General features: G+C 37.9%; 1 pseudogene; it reads right to left on the reverse strand.

Annotated features, from left to right (window-relative positions):
* Positions 1-3,310: 3,310 nt before the first annotated feature.
* Positions 3,311-3,833, reverse strand: LOC101593364 (annotated as a pseudogene).
* Between the last annotated feature and the right edge of the window lie 5,678 nt (positions 3,834-9,511).

The raw sequence follows: 9,511 nt of genomic DNA on the forward strand, positions 1-9,511 counted from the left end.
GCAATTTCACTATTTACTAATGTGTTAGCATACCTGTGTCTATTGTCCATTCTGTTTTTCTTTTGTAGTAATCAACTTCTTAGTCATTTCTCATATTTTGAGGTAGACTTATTTTAATTTGCATATACTATATGCCTTGGATACTAATTTTCTCCTAGTTATATACAGATTAAATATCTCCTCCCAGTTTTTCACCTTCTTTCTTCCTTTCTTCACCCTCTTTCTTTCATTAATGATGGCTTTTGACATATACTGCTTTTAAATGTTTTCATAGTAAATTTATAATCTTTGTTTCTAATTTACTCCCCTTGCCCTGAAGATAGAAAGACATTTTCCTACATGGGCTAGTGTCATATTCATCATGTACCACATTCTCATATGTGTACATCAGCTTCTGGCCTTTCTTTGCCTCCTTCCCTGAATCCCCATGCCAATATCCCATCATCTCAGTTGCTTTTATTTCAGAGCTAGCCAAGGTATCAGTAGCGTGATTCCCCATGTCTTATTATTTTTCTTCAATATTGTATTTGCTTATCTTCTTTTTCATTATTTTTCTTCAATATTGTCTTTATTATTATTGGGTCTTTTCTCATTTTTATACATTAGAAAATTGGCTTCATTAGCTTCAATAAACTGATCCTCTGGGTCTGAATGTAACTGAATAATTTATTAGATTATTTCTGGGGTTTAGAGTTCTGTTTGTTTAAGTCTTCTATGTTTTTCAATAATATTTTACCTATTCTTGTTAGCATCTTTTGTTGGATAGCAATTCTCTTGGAAAAATGACAGTTTTACTTTATTTTTTAAATATATTTAAACATATTTATGATAATTTAAATATTATATATATGAACAATCTCTACTTTCTGTCTATTTATCTCTCACCTATTTTTCATTCTTGTCTTAGAGAGCTATCTAGGATATCAAATACAGTGTCATATATACAACATTATTTAGCTGATAGAGGATATCCTTACTTTCAATTCTAATGCTTAAACTCTGCCACTTAGTGTTGTCTTTACTATAGTTTAAGAATGAGTTTCCTCCTGTTTTAGGATATCCAGATTAGACTACAATAGCAAATGACATTAGTATTTCAAAGAAAGGTATATGTCTTCCTTGCTCTGCTTCTCCCTTAGCCATGGCTTTGCTCTCATTATCTTATGCCAGGAAACAAGGATAACAGAACTATTTCTGTCTGTAACATTACCAGCTATAAGGCTGAAGGAAAAAGCTCATGGTAGGATTGCTTCTGAAGTTTTTGCACGAGACTTAGTTCAGTTCAGTGGACATGCCTGATTTAAACAGCTGGGAACACATAATTCTCCCCTAAGGACAGGACATCATGAAGAGAGAATGCAAATATTTTGAACACTAATATAATTGACCACAATGGGAAGATCCAATTTCTTTAATAGCTATCTCTACACGTTTTATGAAGCATTTGCCCACAATTTCAAATTTACTGACATGAGGATATCTTTTCCCTCTTCTATTTTTTCTTCAAACCCAAAGGAAAACTATCAGAATAAGGAAGTAACCTTTCTTAAAGTCTCAAAAGTCTTTTGGAATGATTAATGTCTGTTAACTTAGTTAAAAAAATTTTATGGGGGCTGGAGAGATGGCTTAACAGTTAGGCATTTGCCTGCAAAGTCAAAGGATCCTGGTTTGATTCCCTAGGACCCAACGTAAGCAAGATGCAGAAGGGGGAACATGTGTCTGGAGTTCATTTGCAGAAGCTGGAGGCCCTGGCACATCCTTTCTCTCTTTCCCTCTCTCTGCCACTTTCTCTCCCTCTCTCAAATAAATAAATATAAATAAAGTTTTAAAAAAATTTTATGGTCAAGAAGTGCTTTCTTATGAGGATAACTTGATGGCAAAATTCTTTCCTGTTTTAAATGTATTGTCCTTATCTTGATAAGTGAGCCAAAGGATATATTTCCTTTACTTGATATAAACTAAGCTTTTGATATTTTTGATTTGAGGGTTCTGGGCATTGGAATATTACTTTCAAGATTAGCATTATTGTGGGGATGGTACTACAGAACTTGGAAGAGTTTAGGCTTATTAGTGTTTAGGAAATAATATACTAAAAGACATATGATAACTCAAAAGGAAATCATCAGAAGTCTCATTTTTGCATATGTGTGGTATGCATGTGTTAATATGTTGTTTTATGTGTTTGAACACACATGTGTGTACAAATGTGCATGTGGAGGTTGAAGAATAACCTTGGCTATCAGCCTTAGGAACTATATTCACCTGCTGTTGCAGTCAGGTTCACATTGATGTTAGAAATCACCCCATCAAGAGCAGCTTGTGGGAAAAATAGGTTTGTTTTGGCTTACAGACTGAAGGGGAAGCTCCACAATGGCATAGGAAAATGATGACATGAGTAGAGGGTGGACATCACCCCCTGGCCAACAGAAGGTGGACAACAGGAACAGGAGAGTGTGCCAAGCACTGGCAACAAGGAGCTGGCTATAATACCCACAAGCCCTCCCCCGACAATACAACACCTCCAGGAGGCTTTAATTTCTAATTGTCATCAGCTGGGGAGACTAGCATTCAGAATACCTAAATTTATGGGGGACACCTGAATCAAATCACCACACCTGCTTTGAGAAAAGATGTCTTACTGGTCCAAAGCTCACTAATTATGTTAGATTGGCTGGCCATTGAGCTCCAGAAACCACTTGTCTCTGCTTCCCCAGCTGTAATATTACAGGTGCACTCCACTATTGCCAGAATTATTTTCCTGGATACTAAGCATGAAAATAAGGTCCTCATACTTTTGAGGTAAGCACTTGACCAACTGAGCTTTCATCTCAGTACCATAAGACTTATTTTTATGAATGATAGATTATGATATAATTGTAAATGAGTTAGACCTGGAAGGTGTGTGTGTGTGTGTGTGTGTGTGTGTGTGTGTGTGTGTGAAGAAAAGAGTGCTTAAAAATTATAATAGTTGTCAGAAGCTCATTCATAAGATTGGGGTTTTTGTTGTGTTAGATTTTCAGAGTTTAGTCTATTTCATTGGTGTTCCTGAATACATTTTCTTTTGTTATGAGGTGAGTAAAATTCTCCAGGATTTTATGACGAAGAGTAATGTAGTTTGTTTGCATGGTTGAGAAGTGTAAAGCTGTCTGGTCAAGCTCAGCATCCTCTTATGTGTCCAGCACTTCCAACCAAAGCCTACATCCCAAAGACTGAAATCTGCCTTTGAATAAACAGAAGTCTATTGTTTTAATAAAAATTCAAATTGTTCTTACCATCCAGGATCTTGTTCTATAGTTGGATAACTTAGAACTTATTGAGCACCCTGCTGTACTATTCCTCTTTCAGAAACATAGATGCCGTCCAAAACTTTTGTATATCCTTGTATTTAAGTGTTGCAGGGTTTTGAATCAAAGCAGCTGAATTTGAAACAAGCTTAATGTCATTTTCTTTAAGGATTGACTTATCTTTCTGGGCCCGAGACACAGAACAAGCAATACCTGTCTTCATCTGAACCCTGTGGGTGTACTTTTTACCCCCAAAATTTCACATTTTGACAAGAGACTCATTCTCTGGAATAACAACACCATTGGCAAAGTGATTTCATCATGTAATGGAAGCCCAGTAAAATGCCCTTGATCAGGTTCTGAACATGACTACAAAGAGTACGAACAGTGGCCAGTTCCTTTCTATTTCCTATGTGGAATCTCTTCTTTTCCCAGGAGCCTGTGCTCTACATTGATGTGAATTCCTCTAGGACCCTTCACCATAACTGTGCATCCCTTCAGAGTGATACTAACATTTTTCTGGGATGTCTGATTGTTGAGAATGGCCATTCTTGCATTAGATCCAGCAAGGAGCAAGGTAAAAATACACTGAACAGTTTTACTCTTGGGTTTCCCACACAATTTGTTTTATCATATGTTTCTATTCAAGTTCGGTCCCCTTGTTTAGGTGAAAGGAGTGCGAAATAGGCAGAAAACTGGATTCTTACAATAAAGTTAAAATATTTTGGGAGGGCTGGAGAGATGGCTTAGCAGTTTAAGGCATTTGCCTGCAAGTCAAAGGACCCAGGTTCCCCAGGGCCAATGCAAGCCAGGTGTACAAGGTGGTACATGTGTCTGGAGCTTGCTTGCATTGGCTGGAGGCCTTGGCATGCCCATTCTCTCTCTCTCTCTCTGACTCTTTATCTCTCTTAAATAAGTAAACTTTTTGGAACAATTAGCACACATTTGTATTTTCTTAAGAACATATACAATCTCTTTCATTTTGTGACTTTTACCTGTTACCTTTTTTTTTTTTTGTATGCTGAATTGATGAACTCAAAATAAAATTCAATGTTTCATACCCTTATAATACTTACAGTACCAGAAAGATCATCCAGGTTCCAAATCAATAAAGAATCAAGGGAGTTAAATTGTACCCAGATGACATATATTTACTTGATAGCCATGACATTCCATTCAATAGCTGTAGAATTCCTTTCATCAGCACATGGGACATTCTCTAGGAATAATCAACTATTACACCTCAAAAGCGTCTCAATGATGTTTTCAAAGCTGAAGTCATATCAGGGTTTTTTTTGACCACAATAAAATAAAATTAAAAACCAACAAGAAAAACTTTGGAAACCCTAAATATATAGAATAAACAATTTACTTTAAAAAACAAAGAATAAAGAAAGAATTCAAGCATAGAATTAAGTAATTTTTGAAATAAAGAAAAGTAGAGATTTGGGCTAGAGAGATGGCTTAGAAGTTAAGCGTTTGCCTGTGAAGCCTAAGGACCCTGGTTCAAGGCTCGAGTCCCCAGGACCCATGTTAGCCAGATGCACAAGGGGGCACACTCATCTGGAGTTTGTTTGCAGTGGCTAGAAGCCCTGGCTTGCCCACTTTCCTCTCTCTTTCTCTCTCTGTCTGTCGCTCTCAAATAATAAATAAAAATAAACAAAAAAAATTAAAAAGGAAAATGGAGATTAAATTTAGGATTAATTAGGTACAGCAAACATAGTACTGAAGGAAGTTTATAGCAATCAATACCTGCATCAATATCCTCCCCCAAATAAAAACAAGAAAAAAACCAAAAAATTCTCAAGCCACCTAAAACAGCTTCTTAAAGATCTAGGAGAACAAAAACCCATCACACACCAAATTAATTGAAGGAAAGAAGTAATGATGACAACAGCAGAAATAAATGAAATGGAGACTAAAAGCTTAATGCCAAAGATCAACACAATTGTAACTGGTTCTTTGAAGAAACAAAATAGAAAAGCCTTAACTAGATGAAGAAAAATAGAAGACTCATACAAGAAAGTTCAGAGTTCAAATAAAAAATTGCAAGACACCTCAGAAGTACAAAATACCATTTAGTCATTATAATGAATATTTATATGACTACAAGTTTGATTACTTAGAGGAAATAGATAAATTCCAAGTCGATACATATTTCCAAGACTGAATGATGAAGAAATGGAAACCATGAATTAATGAAGGGCCTTAGGTTTGAGTCTCCAGAACATACATGGCCATATGTGCCTGTAACCCCACTCCTTTAAAGGGGAGCAGAGACTAGGGAATATCTTGGGCTTGTGAAAGACAGCAATCTCTGGTATCAATAAGCGACTTTTGTTTAAAACAAGAAGGGGCAAAAGAGTGATGTGGGGGACACCAGGTGTTTTGTTGTGGCCACTGCAAGTGAGCACCTCCTGCTACACATAAGGATATGAGGCTCTTCAAGGGCACATACAGGTGCATACACCTTCTCCCACCCATACCACATTTCAGAGTCCAGAGTGCTAACCATTATACCATGGAACCCTTCCTACCCATTCCACATTTCAATTACACATATGCCACGTGCATGCATATGTGTGCATGCACACACACACACACACACACACACACACACACACACATTGAAAAAGATTGAGCAGCTGGAAAGATGGCTTTGCAGTAAGGTGCTTGCTTGCAGAGCCTACGGACCTAGGTATGATTCCCCAGAACTCATCTAAGCCAGATGCACATGATGCTGCATGCATGTGGAGTTTATTTGCAGTGGTTAAAGGCTCTGGTGCACTTATTCTCTCTCTCTTCCCTTCTCTAACAAATAAAAATAAAATATTAAAAATAAAAGGATTGAATCAGTAATAAAAAATATCCCATCAAAGAAAAGCCCAGACCAGATAGTGTCACTGTCTATCAAACAGTGAAAGAACTAGTACTAACTCTCTTTAAGTTATTTCAAGAAACAGAAGAAAAACATTCTTCCTAGTACATTAGATGAGGCCAGTGTTACCTTAACACCAAACTAGAGATGAACACACAATAAAAGAATATTAAGGATATTATAGGGTAATAATTTTGATGAATATAAGTGCAAAAATCACCAAACAAAATATTAGCAAACCAAATCCAGTAAGCACATTAGAAAATCACTAAGATTAAGTACCTAGGGAGGTATGTACAGTTCAACTCAACAAGTGTAATGAACCACACCAAGAGAACGAACAAAAACCTGTTCATGTGTGTGGGTGCACACTTGTATGATGGCATGTGGAGGCCAGAGGTGAGTATCTATTCACTTCTTTAATTGCTCACCAATTTGGCCAATCTAGGCAGCCAGCTTGCCCAGGGATCCACCTGGCACTGCCTCCAGAGCACTGAGATTCAGGCACATGCTGCTACTATCAGCATTTACTGGGGATCCAAACTCAAGTCCTGCTTGTACTTTACTGACTGAGCCATCTCCACAGACCTCCTTAAAGTTATTCTCAAGCTTCTTTTAGCATTTATCTGCTGTCTAACTCTGGATATGCACCCACAATTTATATATGTGCTATGGTAACACCTCACTCCCAGTACTAACATCTCATTAGTTTCCTGTTGTCTTGTAACAAGTCACCACACATGAAGTAGCTGAAAGCAGAACATGTAATTTTTTAAGGTCTGATGACTAGGATGCAGGGGTTTATTCCTAGTCTCTCCCAAGAATGAAATTGAGAAGTTGGCTAGATGGGTTTATTTGGAATGACCAGGAGAAAGTCCTCAGAAAGTCACCCATTGTGTTGGCAGAGCTAGTTCCTTAGGGTTGCAGGACTGAGGCCCCGTTTCCATGTTCCTGTCAGGTGAAGGATGCTTCTTGCTCCTAAAGGCTACTTTAGTTTTCCCATTTTCACCTATCTTTAAACTAGCAGTGGTGTAAAGAAGAGTCCTCCTTTGGCTTTGCCTTGTCTGATATACTGTTCTCAGTCTTTCTCAAGCTTTTATTTCCTTTTTATTTTTTTGAGGCAAGCTCAGGCTGGCCTCCAATTCATAGTGATCCTCCTACCTTAGCCTCCTGAATGCTGGGATTGTAGGCACCTCATCTGCTTTTAAAGGGCTTGTGTAATTAGATCATCTCTTCCAAAAATAAACTATGTAGGTTATTTTTAGGTTAACTGATTGAGGTCTTTAATCATATCTTCAAAGTCCCTTCAAAATAGTACTTAATTTAGTATTTGTTGTAATAAACACAGCTTTGAATTTTTTTTTTTTTTGTGGTGGTGGGGCTCAAACTTTGGGTCTGCTACAACTATTACTAGAGAATTTATTTCAATAAGGCTAACTGGAATCAAGACATACAACCATTTTCACTCAATATAAAGTTTTCAAACTATGTCGAATATATATGTTACAATTTGAATGTAAAAATGTTCCTCACAGGCTCATACATTAAACTCCTGGTCCCCAGCAGGTGGTGAAGCAGGAGGGAGCAACTCTACTCTGCTGAAATGAATTCTTACTTTGGAAGTGGAAAAAAAAAAAAAAAAAAAAAAAAAAAAGCCATCTCCAAGCCAGGCTGAGACAATCAAAAAGTCAGTGGGAGAGAATAAGTGGATATATGCAACATGTTTTATTTAACAGGAATCAAAATTATAGCACAGCCAGTAACAGCAGGCCCCCGAATCACAAGCAAGAATAGCACCTAATCAGGAATGAGTGGGAGCCCCTAGTGAACATTCAACTGACGACTGCATTTGGGGATCCTTGAAAGCCTAGTAGTAACCAGGACATCTTTTGTGTTGAGGAAGGAACAGGGAACAGGGCAGGCTGATGGCAGGAGCAGTGAATAGTTGCCTTGGCTGAGCACAATGTTTTTGGATAGACTCCCAGAGCCTCAACCTGTCCCAGGTCATTCGTATGCTTTCTCAGTGTCTAAGTCAGCCATACAGTTTCTAAGTTTCTTAACTATATAATTCCCAGGAGTGGGGAATTTACCCCTCATTTTCTCCCTCTCATAGATTATCCCAGCTTCTATTGGGGATGGGGTGCTGAGATGCCTTAGCCAGACCACACAGGCAGTGATCATGTGGTGGTGACCTGCTTGTTATACAAGCTCATTCACTAAGTCTTAAAGCCAATCATTTGTGGGCTGAACTGGTTGCTTAATGGTTAGAGACAATTGTTCTGGTTTTAGAATATGGTAATCCACCAAGGGCCCTTTGTTTTCTGACTGCCTCACCAAGGAAACTGACTAGGTCTTATAGTGTTTCAAACCCGAACCCTCAGATGCCACCTGGACCACTGTTGGGGAAATGGGGTGATGACTACTCCTAGCTGCTGAAAGGGGGCAATGTGAGGGCACAGCAGTCAGGGCTCCTCTGGAGAGAAAGTCATCTAAGAGCCTGTGGTAGAACACTGTAGTTTGGTGTTCAGCCTATGGTGTTGGGGTGTCTCCTTGTACTTTTGGCATTGGGAACTATACTGAGACACAAATAATAAATGTTAGTAATATCTTAGTAAAATATTGAAGTTCACAAGGATAGTCTGTAGCCATATTATAGGTAAGGTGATTAGATTCTTCTGGGTTTCCATTCTCTAGACCTTAGGAGATGAATGAGGGGCCCAGGTAGATGGAGTCAGACTCATAGGACCATCTGAGTGTAGACTGACTCCAAATGAGAGGAGATAAAGTCAAGACAGCAGTTGAGCATATAAAGTTTAATATTAGAAGAATTACTATTACCAGAAGTGAAAGACATAATTCTCTACCATGAAGATCTAGAAATCTATTTCTAAGGCTGTTCACCAGATGGCTTATTCTTATAAAGCAGGTGAGACATTTGCAGACCACATACATAACCTTTAACCTTGATAATGGCATGGATGTCACTGCATTGTTGTGAAAACATCTATCAAAACTCATAGTCACAATATTAAGTACAATTGTCACTCTTATCATTTGACCTTTGAATTAAGAAGGAAAATTTTCAAGGCTGTATTGTCTAAAACTTTTAAGACATACTTTTCTTTCTGATTATACTTTTTCTTATGAGTGTTTAAGACCAAGCAGGTATCCAAAATCTAAGTAAATATGTACTTTTGAAGCTCAGTTGTGGCTCTTTTAGGAGAGACTTTAGGGACTTGGAAGAAACTCTAGGTCTCTCTCAGCCTTTATGCCATTTGCTAGGATGAGTTAGAGCTGTGCTGACCTTGCAGTTTCCCTTGGAAGCATTGATATCTTCCTGTATGTTTTG

This window comes from Jaculus jaculus, chromosome 9, assembly GCF_020740685.1.
Source record: "Jaculus jaculus isolate mJacJac1 chromosome 9, mJacJac1.mat.Y.cur, whole genome shotgun sequence".
Lineage (NCBI taxonomy): Eukaryota > Metazoa > Chordata > Mammalia > Rodentia > Dipodidae > Jaculus > Jaculus jaculus.